Source organism: Thermobia domestica, chromosome 12 (genome assembly GCF_964235325.1).
Source record: "Thermobia domestica chromosome 12, izTheDome1.hap1.1, whole genome shotgun sequence".
Taxonomy (NCBI): domain Eukaryota; kingdom Metazoa; phylum Arthropoda; class Insecta; order Zygentoma; family Lepismatidae; genus Thermobia; species Thermobia domestica.
The window spans coordinates 194,712,811-194,733,258 of NC_137465.1; positions in this window are offsets into that span (position 1 = coordinate 194,712,811).

Below are 20,448 nucleotides of genomic sequence, written 5' to 3' on the forward strand. Positions count from 1 at the left end.
CAGTTTGTAGTTAAGTGAACATGGCGCAATTTGTGCCTGATAAAGTGTTTTTGCGGGGTGTCCTGCTGCATTACTTTAACATGCAGAAAAGTGCGACTGAAAGTCATCGTATTTTGGTGGACGTGTATGGTGACCATGCTCTAGCTGAGCGAACGTGTCAGAAGTGGTTTGCACGGTTTAGAAGTGGTGATTTCGGCTTGGCAGACCAAGAGCAAGCTGGACAGCCAAAAAAATTTCAAGACGAAGAATTGACAGCATTGCTCGAGCAGGATTCGTGTCAAACGCAGGAACAACTTGCAGCAGCATTAGGCGTTGATCAAACAACAGTCTCCAAACGCTTGAAAGCCATGGGAATGATTCAAAAGATGTCACATTGGGTTCCACATGAATTGAAAGACAGAGACGTTGAAAGACGAAAAACCATTTGCGAATTGCTGCTTCAACGACAGAGCAGGAAGGGGTTTCTGCATCGAATTATTACGGGTGATGAGAAGTGGATCCATTACGAGAACCCTAAACGAAAAAAGGCCTGGGTGAAACCAGGTGAACCAGGTCCATCACAACCAAAACGAGATATTCACTGTGCAAAGGTTATGCTGTGCATATGGTGGGATATGAAAGGTGTGGTGTACTATGAGCTGCTGCAACCGGGTGAAACTATGAATGGAGAACGTTATCGACGACAATTAATGCGTTTGAAGCAAGCTCTGGCCAGAACACGACCAGAATGAGAGAACAGACATGATAAACTTATTGTTCAACATGATAACGCTCGCCCACATGTCGCAAAACCGGTCAAAACCTATTTAGAAAATGTCGGATGGGAAGTTTTACCCCACCCGCCGTATTCACCAGACGTTGCTCCTTCGGACTACTACTTGTTCGATTGCATGAACAACGATTTGATTGGACAGCGGTTTACTTCTTCAGAAGATATCGAAACATGGGTCTCTGACTGGATCGCTTCCAAGGATGAGGACTTCTTTCGCCACGGAATCCGTACATTGCCTGACAGATGGGCGAAAGTGGTGGCTAGCGATGGACAATATTTTTCTTAAGGTATTTATGTGTTTTGTGTTTGTACTACAGCTTCAATGTGTGCGTACCAACCGCACGAATTAATTCCTAGACCAAATATGATGTACCTATTACAACATTTTAACAAAAATTCAGTGACGTGCCCCTCCTCCCCCCCCGAAAAAATCTACGATTTTCTGAAATCTTCAATACGCAAAAAAAGATAAAATACACATCGATTGTTTTGAAAAAAAAATGTTCACATTTACACCTGGATAGTGTCTACAATCTGTGAAACTTTGAAATTATTTGGATCATCCCCACTAGAATTTAAAAATATTGAATTTTGAGCATTTATGATAGTATAATTTGGTAAAGGGTGGGGGTAGGGAGTCAACATTTTTTTGGGTGGTATCAGATCGAAACTAGCATTTTGGGTCATTAACGACCTAATTTGGATCAAGGGTCAATTTCACTATCATACTAGGAAAGGCACTAGGAAATAATGTAGGTACAAGAACTGGATCACTCCCTACTTTCTAGCAAGATATTGCTTCAAAATTCATGATTTCCATAAACACACAATTATCAGCAAATTATCTGAAATTCTAGATTTATAGTTTGATCACAGTGGTGCCCAATCCTCTCATGTCCATGACGCACCCCCCTCAATTGTCTATCCGTATGTGTTCTTCCATGAAAAAAAAATCTTTTCGATTAATTTTTAAACCCCCTCAAACATATTTATATAGATTTTTACCCCCCCCCAAATATTTCAATGACGCAATTTGCGTCGTAGCTTCCCTTTGTGGGCACCCCTGTTGATCAGACGCTTCTTCAATACAGCCACTTAGCTGATTATCTTTTGTTATTTTTCGTAGATTAAATTAGTTATTTCATGTAATTTTAATAAATCGTTAATTTTTATTTTATTTATCCTTCAAATCAGCTGACATATTTTATCTGTAATTGTCTTTCTCTTTTTTGCCTTTCTAGATGACATTTGTGTCCCAAAGATGTTGCTCCTAGTTGTCTGTCGTTATTTATTGCACAAATCTATATTTCATTACAGAAGGTTAATAATATTAGGAATTTTTAAACTTAAATAATGTTTGATGTAAATGAACAAACGTAAGTGGTAAACTATGGAACAAAACAAATGTAACTACCTAAAATTATTTGGTAAATTATTAGTGATGGTTACGTTGATGCTTATAATGGTGCGGCAGGCAATTGTTCGTTCCAAACGATGTTCGTATAGTGTTGCCGCACTTCGTACAATTGCAACAAATTCAGCCCTTTTTGCCATTCATCTGCCCGTTGTTACCACGCTAGCGTTTTCAGCCCCTTTTGTGAAAAAGTTGGTACAATTCTGCCCAATTCAGCACCATTTAACAAATACTTGTCATATTTTGAAAAGTGTCAGTACGACTTTTCCTGCTTCTCACGTTACTCATACTGTATGTTTAACTCGTAAGAAATGTTGTTGAACATTCATTCTGTGCACAGCATGATGCTACGAACTTTGGAAAATTTATAATTCGAACTATACCTGGAAACAATGAAGCTAGATGGACGTATCCGCTCCGCGCATGGAGACGAGAAAGAAGCAGTGTGGTGGAAATTTTAGCTTGAAATGAAAAAAAAATAAAGAAAAAAGAAAGAAAGAAAGAAAGAAAGAAAGAAAAGAACACGTTGAATCAAGTGTTGAATATTCTGAAGAAAACCCGCGTCTGCTCAAGGAAGTCTATAATTTATGAGTCGTTGCAAAGATCCTACACCAAAACGATAATACCACGAAAAAACACATTGACCTCCTATTTGGATTTTTTTTTAAAAAAAAGTAATTTTTAAAAAGAGCACTTTCTTTATTTGGCCTGTTGAAAGGGGAGGGGGAATGTTCTAGAACTCTACCTCTTTTAGTTTCGTGTTATAGAGCTATGTATTACAGTGATATAAAATAATGAATTCAGCCCTTTTTTTTTCAATTTGGTACTATTTTTCAGCCCACTCTAGAGCTAAGACTGTGGCAACACTGTTCGTAATTCAGCGCTGAATATTAGTAGTTTACTACGTAGTATGTCTTAGTGTTGCCATACTGGGTACGATTGTACCAAATTCAGTACTTTTTTTTTTTTTTTTTTTTTTTTTTTTGTCATTCATCGACCCGTTGGTACCACGCTGGTTGGCATTTTCGGCCCCTATGGTGAAAATATTGGTACAATTCTACCCAATTCAGCAATATTTAACAAATACTTGTCACATTTCAAAAGTGTCAATAAGACTTTTCTTACATCTCACGTTACTTATACTCTGTTGGACTCTAAAAATTTACTATTAAACATTCATTGTGTGACGTTGCACTGCGCAATACTTTGTGTGGACAATTCGTAATTCGATCTATACCGGGAAACAAATGACACTAGATGGGCGCATCCGAGCCGCGAATGAAGGAGACGAGAAAGAAGCAGTGTAGTGAAAATTTTAGCTTGAATTAAAAAAAAGCGCACACACGTTGAATCAAGTGTTTAATATTCTGAAGAAGACCAGTTTAGGCTCAAGTAAGTCTATAATTTATGTGTTGTGGCAAAGATTCTACACCAAAATGGTAATAGAGTACATTCTGTTATACTTCCTACGTGCGAGAAAAGTTTCATCTCCCTCCACGGTTATTCGGGATCCTCCTATTTGGATGTTTTTAAAAAGTAATTTTTAAAAAGAGCACTTTCTTGATTTGGACTCTTGGTGCTCTAGAACTTTACCTGTTTTAGTTTCGTGTTATAGAACCATGTATTGCACTGGTATAAAATAATGAATTCAGCCCTTTTTGTTTAAATTTGGTACTATTTTTCTGTCCACTCCACATTTAGAACTGTGGCAAGACTGGTGAGTCTTTACTGCATGAGATAAAGAGGCTGGCAACCATACGATAACTTATCGTGATATACGATAATTTAAGCCTTAATTTAAGCCTTAAACCCTTAAGTCTCTTGCAATAATAGGTGAATATACGATAATTTTAGAACACATACTTTTTTTTTTTTTGCAGTGTTTGAACCTGTAAGTAACTTGTATGTGTGTATTAAAGAAATATAAAACACACACATTGACGTTTTTAACAGTTTCTGCTAGAATAAATCAATAACAATTTGAGAACTGTACAAACAGTTCTGATTATTCGCGCTTGAGTTTGAGTGCCTTTCGAAGTAAAATCTAAGGAAGAAATTAGAATGAGTATGGGGATCTAGTTGTGGGAAGTGAAATTACTTACGGTGTTTTTTTTTTTAATTACATATGCGAACACGTAAAATAGCTATGAAAAGTGATAGATATCCTAAAGATCATGTTCATTCCAAAAGAAACTAAATGTACGTGGCAGTGTTGAATTCAGACTTTTGTACAAGGGGGTAATAAAAAATTATTGAGGGGCTCTGTTATAAATTGCAATAGAGCAGTAGGAATCCTTCGCAAGAAAACTCGCTACTTGTCTGTTGCAATAACCAACATATTGCAAATTTTCACTTACTAACACTGTAAATCGTTTGTGTGAGTCTGTATGTAATTTCCAAACTTTCATTTAATTTTGACTTTATACGAGAACGCGCTTTGTTACTTTGAACAATTAGGTTGGGCAAAAGAAGAAACTAATTTCCTTTAACAAACAAAAAAATCTTTGGTTTTAAGCATCTTTTATTTCCGAAAAACTTAAACAGAAAAAAGCAAATTATTTAAGGCATGTGTATAGATATTCTAGAAGGGGCACATATATATTCTGGGGGAGGTCAGCCCCCTTGAACATGCCTGAATTCAACACTGGTACGGGATGAGTTGAAACTTAAACATTAAAACAAAAATTCAGAAAAGAAATGAAATGAAATATTTCAGTTTTACGTCCCACAGTTATGCGTGTAGGCTAAACGAGACTTGATGAGAAATAAGTGAAATGGTGGAAGGAAGAAAATGGGAGAACTCCGAGAAAACCCGCGCACACGATGTTTGTCCACCACAAAATCCACTTGTCTCTAGCTGGGATCGAACCATTGACACCACACACCAGAGATAAATGCTCTACTATTAAGCCATCGCGACCCCAAAAGGGTTGTTAATTGATGCTACCTTCAAGGACTGGTTAAAGTCTTTTACGAGGTACCATACATTCGTGAAGTACCCCTTGGGATTCGTTCAAAATTGATTCAAATGCAGAGTTCTCTACGGCCGAATGTGTATTTAAGTAATTTTTGCGGCCCATACCGTTGACTTGCATATTTACGAGTATGATACTTCATATATCCGAAATTCAATCATGAACAACTATGACGCTCTTACACGAAATTGCTTTTAGTATCTTTAGATGTAATTAGACATGAATGTGAGCACATGCGAAACAAATTAGATAAAATACTGCTTCATTGATACATGTTAAACATCCCAGCCGCCATCTTAGATCTTCCATGTTGGATTTAACTTTCGATTTTTCAAATGGGAATAAGTGTAAGTGATACATCAAATTCATGTACAATTTTCTTAGAAATTCAGGGGTGAAATGAATTTTGCTGTATCTTGTACCGTTGGCAAGGTATTGTTTGTTATATGTCAGGCACCTCACGAATATGTACAGCCCAAGCCTACACTAACGCCCAAGTAGGTTATGGTGTGCGTTTGGTGAGATGGAAGAGCTTCGCAAATTGGGATCTACAACGACCGAGAAGGACAATAAACAAGGGAATGTATCTTCGAAAATTAGCGCGAGTATACCTATCAATTAAAAAGAAACCAGCAGAACTGGAAACAGAGAGTATCGTTTACCTCGGTGAAAATGGTGGATGGTCTTGGGACAAAATTTCAAATGTATTTCCAAGATGAAATTTTGAAGTCACAGTCAATATACTCTCAACTCCGATGTCCAAAGGCTCAGGTTCAATACTGTTTAGACAACCTGACATATCTCCACCTATATACGAGTATATTTGATTTAGATGAATGATCAGAAGAGTCATTTTGCAGAGGATTTGATGTGCCCTGGTCCATCACCTTATGCCAGGACCATCACCAAACAGTTTAGCAATTTCGAAACTATAGATTCAACATACGTCTCGAAACTCTCATACCGATGAGATCTGAACTTGGACTTAAACAGCTTCGGAAGCGACCCCGAAAACTATGGATCTGATATTAATAACGGTCGATTATTTACTATTTCTACATATCACTCTTCCTACCCTCCTAGGTTGTCTTACGTTCACAGTACGGCATCGTGAGTGCCACTATTCATCCTAGTAATCGCGAAAAATATAGGTTCGACACTAATTTTGGTCATTCTCGATTATTTATGCATGTCAATCTCTTCCATCCCTCTAGACATGATGTAAATGTTCACTCGCACAATATTTGTTCCAAGATAGTAAGTCAAATTTATACCAAATTTGGGAAATTGTTCCAGATGTTCCAGAGCTATGCTAGAACATAAACACATACATAATTTCATTTATGTATATCTAATATAGATACAAATTGCCCGTTGCCCCCCCCCCTTCCCCGTTAAAAAAAATAATTTAAACATCGCTGATCGTTCGTTTATTTTTAAGTAGAAGTTTATTTATTAAGTTGCATGTTTTCAGCTCTCAGAGTTCGTGAGGTTCTCATTTTTTCCCGTAAATTATGAACCTTCTTTCTTCCCAAGGGCGCCCATCAGGGGGGCAAGGTGGGGCGCTTGCCCTCCCCCCTCTTAGAGGAAATTGTGCTTCGGAAGATGGAAAACCCAATAGATTTTTTTTAGAATTGTTACCACGAAAGTTGAGGCAACATTTGAAATGTCGCTTATACTTGCCCTCTTTGGAAACCAGAACATGGGCGCCCTTGTTTCTTCCCCTTAGGATATGCATTTAACATGGCGAAAATTCAGTTCTAGGTAGATGGGACTACATTCAAAATATCATTTCAACCGGTTCAAGCGTTCTCCTGCGACTCAGTGACATTCAGTTCCGATTTTATATAATAGATGTTAAAAACAGCTGAACGCCGATTTTATTCATTACAATATTAAGTAGAATGTATACAAAATAGAACAACGTGGAGAGCAAGAATCTCGGGAGTACCCACTTTAATAAATAAGCTACTCTACTGATTCTAACTATACATTAATGTATTCAGATTTCACTGGCTGATATAAAGGGTTTGGAGATTGTGTATAGAGATCTCTAATTGAGACAAAACTTCCCATTATCTACGCATTTGCACAAAAGCAGCAGCTAAAATCAACAGGAACAACAACTCATCTCATGGCGTAACAACCAGAAGAGATTCCAATGCGATTTAATTGGACCAAATCCATCATGCATTGCTTTCACCCGTAGCCCTCAGCTCGCCATCAAAACAAAGCGAAAGTAAATATCATAATTAATACATTCATCTCTTTCTACGGCCTCTATTCCGTCCCTCTCTGTTCGTTTTCTGGGGACAGTTAGAGTCAACATATAATAAATTGATATATTGGCGATACAATCCACCAACTACGTCATCACCTTTCTGTGATGCAACCGTTGCTAATATTTCAGTCAATACCATATTACTCCAGTTTGAGCTTGGCTATTGGATTATTTACTGAACAAATAGCAATATATTTTGTCAATGCGTTGATGGTGAAAGATAAGCGGTACGCATAGGCAAAGGCGATATTAGAAAGGAATTGCGGATAAAATGGAGCACTAAGATGGGTTTAAAGTAATAGATGAACTGGTAAAACCTATTTTTCTTCTTTTCTGTATTTTCGTCTATTAATCTGGGTCTGTAACCTATCGTATATCTCTGAAAATAAAATAAGATCTGTTAAATATTCGAATTATTTACCATTAACTATATAAACTTCAATAGAAACGAATTATATGTTTTGATTCTTATTGAGCATAGGGGAGAAAACTTCACATTTATCCCAAGGGAATTTTGATTATAGTAGTATTACGGAAATACTTGTAACGCAGGTAAGATCGCAAATGGAATGCCCTGGAGATTGAATTTCGTAGCCACGAGAGGAGGAGAATTAGTCTATTTCCCCGGGCCACCGCCAGAAATCACCTCTGGCTTATAGTGTATGTTTTCAGATTATGCGAGTTTTGTTCTGGCCAGCTATGTTTTATCTCTGATTATTAGAGCCCGGATTTCCATGCACAAATAAATCCCGAAATGTTCATGCAAACATGCACAAAAAATATTTTTAAAAATATGCACTAAAATGTGCATTTAAAAAATTTAACATATGCACTGAAATATACACTAAGAAAATAAAGGGTTAGTTTCTTACAAAAATATCTTATCTTAATGATATATGTTGCAATGAACTATTAACATCTTCCTTAGGTTTTCTTCTGTCAACCCTCTGTGTTTATCAGTAAGAAACGTTTTGTAGGTTGAAAAGTTTCTTTCTACATCAGCAGAAGTCACTGGTGCATATGAAAATCACCAAATTTCTTCCTGTGTTACGTTCTCTTCCAATTCCATTTTTTAACCATTAAGTACATTTGCAGTGGCACAGATTGTTTTGTACCCGGGATTTTTGCCCAATACCTTGCAAAGTTTATCAAACTCTATTTTCGCACGACCATGAGTTGTTTCACTGGACAAAGCCTACGATAATTCTCCCAACAAGGAGGGTGATTGTTGCAAAGCATTCTTACAGGATTCCAACTGTCTGATAATTTCAGGTATTGTCGAGAAGTATTGTGTATGTACTTAATTTTGTTCTCAATGTCACTTGTAGAGAAACATTTTTGAGACATACAAATAGCGGCTGCATCATCAGGACTTAGTGAGTACTGTCTTGACTTTATTTAGTTATCTGCATAATACGGCATAGCTTCTAGCCACGAGCTCCAATTGGTTGAGAAGGCACTGGAAATTTTTTCGCAACTTCGCTAAAGATATGCACGCGAGATGGATCTTTCACAAATACTTTCTTTACATTTGATACAAGCGCGTTTGCTGCTAGCACTAACATCTGATTCTTTTTGCTATGCAATGAAGATCGTGTGTAAGACAAGTCAGGTGGACTAATTTAGGATAGGATGCAACACTGTCTTCTATTATTCTATACATTTTATTCTACATCTGCGTTTACAAAGTGAGTCGGTTCACTTTAAATATAACCTACTTTCTTGCGATATAGCCTCAAATATGCTAGTATGCAGCAATAAAATTCGGAAATATACAGTATCCTGCAAAGTTTGTGAAATATTCACGCAAATCGAAAAATCACTCAAAATATGCACTTATATGCACCAATAATTACATACGTCTCAAACGAATCCTTGCAAGTCTGTCGAAAAGAAAACATTTTCCATACGTTACTATAAACATGCATTTTGCATATAAATCCGGGCTGTACGACTAATAATAAGTCCGCCAGTGATAATAATAATAATTGGAAAATTAAGGGTTCTACTTCGTTTTGTTTGTTCAAGTATAGCGTACCTTGTCATCACCAAAACTACATCAGACATGAACAAACCATTTCAGGTGAAATACGAACCACCGTCATGTGTTTCATGCTCTCCTGCCGTGAATTGAATTCCAGATCCCATGTAGCTCCGAAAGGCCTGGATAGGTTACTTTAAAAAAAAAAAAAAAAATTGCTCCAAATCGGAGCCCTTGTTTCCATGGTCTTTCAATTAATCTCACTCAGTAATTAACTTAACTTACAATAAGAACACGATTCAATGTTTGTAGTTTGAGAGAAATTTCCCTAATCTAGGGAAAATTCGTAGGTAAATTTAGCAAAAACGGGATTTTTTCAATAAAATATAAAAAAATCAGTGGAAACTCTGGCCCAGACTAGTTAACCAATATAAATATTTAAACTTTTCTTTCTTCTTCAGAAATAAACTAATACAATAGCAATAATGTGTGTGTGCATGTGTCTGTTCAAAGTAACATAATTTGTACCCATTCCTGACTGGATATATTTGTGTGTATTCTTTAGCAAAAAAAAAGACTAAAGGAAAATATAAAAAAAAATAGAAGAAAAAATAAATCAACTAAACAAATATGAAGTTAAACTAATCTTATTACAAAACTTCCGTGATAGCAATTGGACACTCAACAAAGTAAGGAAAATTTGATAAGAAAAGGGAAGATTCTGTGTCAGTCGACGGAAATTTTCTTAAGGAAACCTACGAACACATATGTTTCTACGACAGTTAAGAAAGTACCAATTCTCTTCAGTGAGTCTCAACTCGCCTCGTAATCCGAAGCTAGACACCAAGAAACCACTCTCATCCACTGTGACCCACTCCGATCCATCAACACCCATCGTCATCAACTCTGACCATGATCCATGGCCTCTTCTCTACTGTCTAAAGAGTTTACACTTGTAGTAAAACCACACTGAGAAAAAAATCGTAGGTGGCATACCTAAAAAGGTCGGTTACATGCGTAATTCCTGTAGTTTTTAGACTTAACGTACAGCACACGTATAACTGAAAACCCATGTTTTATAATACTTTCCGTATAAGTGTTCCATCTATACGTACTTTCCATATGAAACAATATAGGCGGTCAGGATTACACAAACAAATGGACGTATGTAACATATAGCTGAGGAATGTAACATAATTATATGCATGTAATATACGGAAAACTGTTAGATGTCAGACATCTTGCAAAGCATGATGTAACATCTAAGGGCAGTGCATATGTAGCATACGGATAGCATATGTTTTGCACTGATTTCTGTAATAAGCAAGAGGATACTGTATATTTGTACAATATACCGCTGTCCAGAAAACGGATTTTTCTCAGTACAGGCTGTGAAATTCTAATTCGAGTTTGAATTCCTACCGTCAATCGCTCAAGCACCGCTCTGTTATAATAACGGTGGATCTGACCTTTACGATATAAAATGATAAAGTGTTTGTCATGGACCAAATTACAATGAATTTCAATTAAATTATCATGACATAATTATTTCCTGTAGAATTACCGATACTTTTCAGTGGAAAATAGGATGAAATTTATAAGTCTCAAATCAAGGTAAGTAGAGCAACGTAAAGGGCAACGTAAGTAGAGCAACGTAAAGGGCAACGTAAGTAGAGCAAGAAGATGCTATCTACAATGCACTGAGCTGACTGAGTCGCTAGGTCAGTGAGTCATGGTGGATCGGTGGGTCGGAATGGGTCAGAGGAGGTGGTGGGTCGCAGTGGGTCACATGCCGTTGACCCACGACCCACTTACCTATTCAGAAAACTTGTCCCACTTGACCTACTGACTCACTCCATTTCTTTATTCGGACGTTATGATGTATCAACGAGGCAATCAAATAAAGTTTCTGTCCATGCTAATGAATCAGTTCGGATCACGACGATAGCTTGGACTGTTTCAGTTTGCGTTCCACAGGGCAAGTTACTGAACTAGTTACATACCTTTAGAATCACCCGTTGAATTTGCGTTTCGCTATGGTTATGCGAACTGTTCCCTTGACGGATGCAAAGCAATTGCACATATAAAATGTTCATGGTAGAAGGAAGTTTTTTGCCTGCGTTATTTCTTCATAGAACAGAAGAACAAACAGTGATCAATTTTCATCTGTTAGCCTATCATTATTGTGAACAGTGTAATGACTAATTTTAACTAACAAACCCGTTAGTTATTGCAAAACAAGTTTTTTTTTTCTGTTACCTCGGATAGATTTCAATTCGTATGTCAAAATTCGTTGCTAATAATGTTGTACTTAACGCGTTTAAATGCACATATACTAATTTTTTCATATAAACTTCCAAGTTATATGTCTCGAACAGTTCTCAACCGTACAGAAATTTTATTAGCTTCTTATAATCAGCATGAATTAGTCCTTCAAATGGCATGCTTAGTTTCTCTGTAGGCGAGTGCTTTCTCCCGAACTTCCCTTGCGAGAAACGAATCAAAAGTTCACGAGCTAGTGATTAGACCAACGTGGAAGACTTGAGTCATTTTGAGGAGAACAAACACCATGTGGTATTGTTGTATCAATTATATGCTATTACCGGTATATTAATTTTAAAAAAAGTGAAATTTACATATTTCATATCGGTGGAGAACGTTCTACTCCCACCTAAGCAAGATCTGAAATGAGACAACCGATACCTTACAATCTTCAATCCGGAAATCATATTTAAAAAAATGAAACAAAAAGAAAACATTTTATGTAGTATAACAAGTTCAAGTCAATAAAAAATACTGTAAATAACATTTATGGAGATAGAGACACATAGATCAGTTCATATAAGGTTATACATTTTTTTAACACCTAACTGATTGTAAATCAAAAGTTTATTATTGTGCTAACACCGCTTCATGCGTTGAATTGATCCAATAAACAAAGCTTTTGATTTGTAGAGCTTCAATGAATCAAACGAACAAAACAAAAAAAAAAAAATGATTTAATAAGTTCAATACAATGAGTTGTGTTAGTTGGTCTACTGGTCCTCATTACTTTTGTGGGAAGGACGGGGGTGAGATAGTAGGTTCGATGCAGGAAGCCATTGGATTTTAATTATTTGTACCAGTTTTTTTCTCTCTCTTTCTCATACACACACATACACACACACATGCTCAAACACCCACCTAACGATTTGGTTTCAAAAAGACGGGTATTTTTCAATTTTCCAGTTGTCTTTTGTAATAGCAAATCACCAAGTGAAAGACTGCTTTGTTTCTCAATTAATTGTTTGTTTGTGCAAATCCTTTTTTTTTTTTTTATTTTTTTTTTATTTTTTGTTTGAACAAAATTGTAATTGCGTTTCCCTAGTCGATAAGTTTTTTTTATATATTTTGTCTTTCCTCTGAAACACAGTTTTTTAAATTTTTTTTTTGTCCAGATATGAAGCCAATAAAGGAAAAAAAACGTAGATACTTTGCTGACTTACTCTCAGGGTGGTTCTCTCTTGTTCACTTAACAATAGCCAATTGTTGGAGTGTTGGATGCTAAAAAGAAAGGGGAAAAACGTTATATATCAATTGTTCAGTGTTGTTCAGTGTTCAATCAAATCAAAAGAAGTTGTTTACCTTCTATTTGCTGGGCCTGACATAATTTCAATGAAGTCCGCAAATACAAAGAACATAAAAGAGATATGCTACTACAGTGATTCATTAGCGTACTGTCCTTTATATTATGTTTTGCTAATTGGATGTTGATGTTTTTTTGCTACTTTCTCGAAAGGCTGCATTGTTAATCAAGGGAGTAATGGTATAACATTACTATGTGGTGGGCTGTACATAAGGTAAACAGGCAACCGCCCGCGACTCCAGGAATGGAAGGGTTTCGCGCGTGATAATAATACTTTTGATTTGTAAAAACATTTATGGACAACAAATTATGCGTCGTTTAATAAAATTCTGAAGTTTAGCAAATTCCGAATAGTCAAGATGATTACAGTTCTGGAAGTAGTCCATATGAGGATATTCCCTTCATTTAAATACTCAGTGTATTAGTGAGTCCCGTTACACTTCAATTCATCCTGTAGTATTTCTGTATATCAGCAGCACTGGCGCAAATCCCGGGGGGACGAGGGGGACATGTCCCCCCAATGTTGGACCTGGGGGGACAGTCCCCCCCAATAATCTGACTTAAAAAGTACTTTTTGGGATAAGCTTGATGATTTGTGTCCAACTGCCACAAAGGAATGTAAGATGAAATTGATTTCTCTTGGCTTTTCCATTTTAAAAAAGAATCGTAATCTGTAGTATTTCAAACTGAATTTCGTGCTGTAGTGCGTTTAGTAGTCTCATCAATATGTATCAATTCCACTTCACTGACTTCTATCCTTAGCCAACTGGATCCAGGTTCTACTTTGTATTCCTATTTTTGCTAGATCCATCTTAATATTGTCTTCTCATCTGCGCCTAGATCTTCCTAATGGTCGTTTTCCAATTGGTCTTACCGCTAACACTTTGAAAGCGTTCCTACTTTCTTCCATCCTGGCTATATGTCCTGCCCACCTAAGCCTCCTAGACTTGATGACGCTAACAATGTTTGGTAAACCGTATAAATTATGTAGTTTCTCGTTATGTAGTTCTGCCATTCTCCATTCCCGTTCCTCTAGGGTCCGAATACTCGTCTCAGGATCTTGTTCTCAAACACTTTCATTCAGTCTATGTTCTTCCTTTAGAGTAAGCGACCATGTTTCGTAACCATACAGAGCAACAGGTATCATTTATCGTTTTATATATTTCAGGCTTCAAATTCCTCGACAGAATTTGCGACGACATGAGATTTGAACCGAATAGTAACACGAATTCCCTGCTTTTAGTCGACATTTAATTTCTTCGTGAATATGATTTTCGTCTGTTAATATTGATCCTAGACATATGAAAGTATCCACTTTATCAAAAGAATTATTTAATATTTTAACGCATCCATAATTTACCGTATTATGGTCCCGACGCACTTCCATGTATTTAGTTTTCTCTGCATTTACTTCTAAACCCACTTCCCTGCAAGCGTTTAATAAGATCTGTGCATTTCTTTTTATTGTTCTCCTGTCATCCCCTATTAAATTTACATCATCAGCATATGCCACAATCTGATGAATACCGTTCAATTCTAGGCCCTGGTTACTATCTTTGATTTTCCTTATAGCGTATTCCAGCACAAAATTAAATAATAATAGCGACAACGCATCTCCTTGTTGCAGGCCATTCTCGACGTGAAAGCTCGTGGCCAAAAATTTTCCTACATGGACTTTACTTTGGGATTCATTTCAACATGCCTTAATTGATCTAATTAGCTTTTTCGGTATTCTAAATTCTGTAAGAACGTTGTACAATGTTTCTTTCCTAACCGAGTCGTAAGCCTTTCTAAAATCAATAAATAGTTGATGTACCGGGCTACTGTATTCCCATTTCTTTTCTTGTATTTGGCGAATGGTAAATATTTGGCCGATAGTTGATCGATTTCGTCTAAATCCACACTGATAATCTCCAATCGTTTCATCTGCGTATGGAGTCAATCTTGCTAATAGAATATTTGAAAGGATTTTATAGGATGTTGACAGAAGAGAAATGCCTCGATAATTATTACAGTCAGTTTTGTCGCCTTTCTTGTGGATTGGAACAATGTTTGATTCTTTCTACTCTTGCGGCAATTCTTCCTTGTACATAAGGAGAATGAGTTTGTGTATCTTGTTCCACAATTTTTCGCCTCCAGCTAAAATTAAGTCAGCCGGAATTTCGTTTACACCCGGATATTCGTGTTTCTTTAATTTCTTTATAGCGATTTCTACTTCTATTCGGTTGGGTTCTGGAATATACGTTTCTGCGGTGTGTATCTCTCTTTCCCCACGCACATTAGTTTTTGGCTGCGTGTTAATCAAATCGTTAAAGAAGTCTTTCCACCTTTTTAAAATGCTATCTGTATCAGTGAGAACTGTTCCATCAGCTTTCTTTAATATAAGCTCGAGGTTGATAGCCTTTCCTAAATTCGTTGATCCCTTTTTACATGTCCCGAATGTTTTTATTTTTACTATTATCTTCAAGTTCCTAAATTTTAACGTTCAAAAAATCGCGTTTCTTTGTTCCCAAAGTTTGGGAAGTTTCCCCCCTGATGTCTACGAAATTCTGTGCGGTTATTTCGTTCGGATTTTGTAGCCAACGTAATTTTGCTTGTTTTCTCTTTTCTGTTCGTTTGACCCATGGTTTGCTGCTACGTATTTCCGCGTGTCCCAATTTTTCTTTTGAGAGAGGATGCTTCGTAAGCAGAGAAAAGAATTCAATTGCTGGAATATTTTTCTCCATAATCTTAAGGCTACATCTGTTAACTAAAGAGTATATGACATGCGTTAGATTTCTGTAACGATTCCTTTAATGTTATTGAGATTAAGGGGCCGATCCTGGGAGGTCGAATGCCCCCCAAAAGCTCACGCGGACCCCTGTATTTTTATGAATATGTATTTTTATATGTATTTTCTCTTGCTATATGTATTGTTTTATGCATTTTTTATGAATGGCCCCCCCCCCAAAGTTACAGAGAAATCGGCGTCCTTGATTGAGATTATCATTTTGCTCGAAGAGTATTGTTGCGTCATACATAATTGATATTCTTTCTTCATAGTTTTGGGGAAGTCATTATTTATATTATTATATTATTATAAAACAATTTTAACGTGGATCTTTGTGGATGCCTAATTAGAAACATACCAATTATAAATATGCATGTATTCAGATTTCAGAATGTGTTCACGTCAGTGATTTGTAATACTGATATGTACTACTACTTCATCTACATCGCCTAATATATAATATACTCTACAACAGTTGATCAGATTCATCTACCGTAATATGAGTTTCATTCCCCTTATCTAGAATAAGCCTAAAATGTGCCCACCTCCCAATGTTGAAGACAACCAATGGCGTATTTAGGATTTTGTTTTGAGGGGCTATGCCCAACACAAGGAAGGAAGTGGGCAATTGCCCACCTGAGTTTGAGAATTAAATATATTTTAATTTATGCATAAATTGATGTTATAATGGCAAGAATTACCGATAAATTCTATATGGTATGATACATAAATTTTGGAGTGAATCTAACCCTTTATTCTATTCATACAAGAAAAAGCAAGCATCCTCTTGGCCTTCCGAATTTCCCGGGCTAATTATTCCCCCGTTTTGATTTTTTTAAAATTCAAACATTTCCTTCTTTTAAAAATAACTAAACGGTATAATTTTTCCTTTGCTATAATAACTCAAGTCCTGTCATGTTGATATCCGCGCAAGTTGGTGCGGAATACCAGTTTCGCTTATCAACTCCTCTTAGTTTTTGTGTTACTGATGACGGCCGACTTGAATCACAACTGACAAGGGTCGATAAAGTATGATAGGCGAAATGAAAGAAAGTAACGTCAAGAAAAAGAAACAGAAAACCAGAAAGGACGAAAGAAAGAATAAAAGGACGCAGTTCTTACATGGAATGAAATTTGACAAATACGGTATTATTTCTGAACAAATAGCATAAGAAAGTCAATGACATTCTTAGAAATGGTTAGAAGAATTATTGTTGTACGTGGAATGCGAAAAACTAACAAATTTATTTCGGGGGGAGCTTGAGCCCGATAGCCTCCTAAATACGCCACTGAAGACAATTCTGTCCCCTGATTCTTCACAGCATTGTTTTTCAACTTTATAAATATTTTGTACATCGCTTATATATATATATATATAGACTATATATATATATATAGACTATATATATATATATATATATATATATATATATAGACTATATATATAGTGTTCGAAGTGGAAAAAAAGCAGAGGCAGTGTTTCATTATGATTTTGACTCGGGGATGCGGCACAGGATCGACACGGCACAGGATCGACACGGCATACGACCGACAATTCAGCTCAGAAACCTGTTTCGATCCTGTGCCGTTTCGGTCCTATGCCGTGTCGATCCTATGCCGTTTCGGTCCTGTGCCGTTTTGCTCTCACGCCGCTGCTCTGAAATAATTTAACATTTAATCATGTGCCTAAAAAAATAATATTTTTATTATCTGTTTAATCTTTGCTCTTACAAATTAAAAACTCCTGTCGATTCTATGCCTGTGCAAGTTATATGCATAGAATACGTACGATCGAAACGGCATAGAGCCGACACGGCATAGGACCGAAACGGCACAGGATCGACACGGCATAGGACCGAAACGGCACAGGATCGACACGGCATAGGAACGAAACGGCACAGGATCGACACGGCGCAGGACCGAAACGGCATAGGACCGAAACGACGCACGATCATCGCCACTGCGTAGGATCTATAAAACCAAAGATTTATTTCTCATAAAAGCAATCAGAGCCCTGTCAATTGATTTTAAAATATAAGAATTATAAGATATTTACTATATGAATATTAATAATTGTGAGTGACAAAAGAATAATAGTGCTAAATGGACAAAATATAATTTCTTGTGTGCTTGGTCAAAAGCATTTCTATATGTATGGAATACTTATATTTATTATTATTATTATTATTATTATTATTATTATTATTATTATTATTATTATTATTATTATTATTATTATTATTATTATTATTATTATTATTACGTTTTAACTCCTTTTGAAATCATGGCCTGATTACACTAGAAAGCGAAAGCCATGAGAAATGTAAGCTAAGTAGTAATATGGAATACTTTTAATGTTGCTCACTAGAGGAAACACTGCTCGCATGTCTTCTCGTCTCGATATCGAGACCATAAGAGATTTTTTAATAAGAAGCTCAGTTGGGAAGTAATAACTGAGCTGATGGCTCGAGCCGGCTCGCTTGGGGTGAACCATCGGCTCGAGCTGGCTTGGTTGGGATGAGCCATCTGCTCGGTTCGGCTCATCTGGGCCGAAGGCTCTAGCTGACTCGGTTCGGTGAGCTGTTGGCTCGGCTAACTTCTCGGTTCGGGTCGATAGTGAGTGCGCTGTGATCCGAGCTGCTCAAGTTGTTAACAATTGTAAACTCGGGGCGAACAGTTTTGAAGATATTTGGCCAGTGCCCTATAACTTTTAACAATGTTTGGCTTGAGCCCGAATACTCAACCTAAACCCTCAACCCAAATTCACAAGCTCGTGAACAATATCCTTGACTCCTAGAATTCACGACTACCGAGGTTAGCAATCAACTAGTTTTTTAGTATTCAAATACAGACCGCGTATCTTTCATGTTTTATCACAGTGTTGTTATAATTATAATTATAATTATTATTTATTATTATTATTAATAATAATAAAAGTTGTACTAGTAGTAGTACTAGTATCATTGATAACCTATATTGTCTATGCAAGATACTTGAAGAGAATACTCGAAACTACACACCAGATTTGGCTCAACTCGACCCTAACGCTGGTATAAAGGAGAAACCAAGCTCTCTTGAACCAAAGGAAAAGAATTCTAGGTGTAAATAGAGGAACCGGGCTCTATGTCCCGCCTGCACACTTGATTATAAAGAATTCTCCACATGACCCAGGGATTCCAAATATTGTGTTAATACATATGGGACAAAAGTAAGCTGCATTAAACAGTTTCCTCCTCGTAATATGTAATTCCGTGGAATATGGTACTTCTGTGCACAGAAGCAAAAAAAGTGGAGAAACAAGGGATGTTGTACACGTTGCATAAGGATACCAAGAAGGAGAAATTTCATTGCTGGAGAAATTTTCTAAAAGGAAGCTCGTTGAAAGTACATTTAAAAAAAGGATAGTCTTTTTTCAACATTCTAATGTACAGATGGTGATCAGAAGAATGGAAACACCTGTAGTTGGCAACACGTCAGATGTATGGGTTGGCAGTGGTGTCGTGCGCCCGCAGCGCCGGGCCGCTGGTGGTGGTGTGTTAGGTCGGTCTCCATACTACGTCAGGCACAGTGGAACAGCAGTGTCCAGTGGCTGCAGCAGACGGAGGTAGTGTAAAATGTGAGACCTCTCAGATTTTCAAAGAGGTCAAATTATTGGTGCGCGGTTATGTGGAGTGAGTATGACGGCAGTGGCTACTGTGTTAGATGTGTCGCGTGGGACAGTGTCGAAGGTGATGACGGCCTACACAACACACGGGAAAACTACATCGGGTAGGGATGGTATCGAGACGAGACGAGACGAGACTTTGTACAGTCTCGGTCTCGTCTCGGTAGATAAGTAGCGGTCTCGGTCTCGATCTCGTCTCGAGTCAAAAATCGCCGTCTCGGTCTCATCTCGGTCAACAGATGCTTGTCTCGATCTCGGTCTCGGTCTCGAAGGCCAAGTCTCGGTCTCGTTTCGAAAGTCTCGAAATAAATAGTGTGAAATTAAAATTGTGAAAGTATTATTATCGTACAGTCTGTCGTTTTCGCTTCTCATTTTTTGCCTTCATTCTTGATTTAGAATTATGGTATGATGTACCTCTTCGTAGCTAATTTGCTATCGCTAATGCTTTCCATGCGTGTGTTCCAGGTTCAATCATCAGTGTGGGTATAGTATACCTGGGATAAAACCCTAATAGTAACCCATATTTCAATTTCAGTAATAGACTTTGTCTCATATTGCCTCAGTACTGCCTATACAATTAAAATTTATTAAATTAACGCCAGTACTATACAGTAGTTTATTTCCTTCCTTTGAAACAGAGTTGTTCAATACCTCCTAACGGATAACGCAACACTTAGCAACACGAATGTATTTAATCGTACCGAAATTGAAATTTTACAATTTCTCAGTTACTATCCAATACATTCTGCTTTGACTGTTATTTTAAAAACAGAATATAACGGTCATTATCTTAACAAATAGAATAAATTATTACTACAATATATTTTGTTTCAAATTGATCAAATGCTTTATTACCGTTTCACATCTCAGTGTTTAATTGACACTTTAAAACAGGCCCTTCCTTAACCTTGTGGTGGAAGCTACGACACTCATCTTTGCTGTCTGTGGTCTCTGGTTGGATCACCA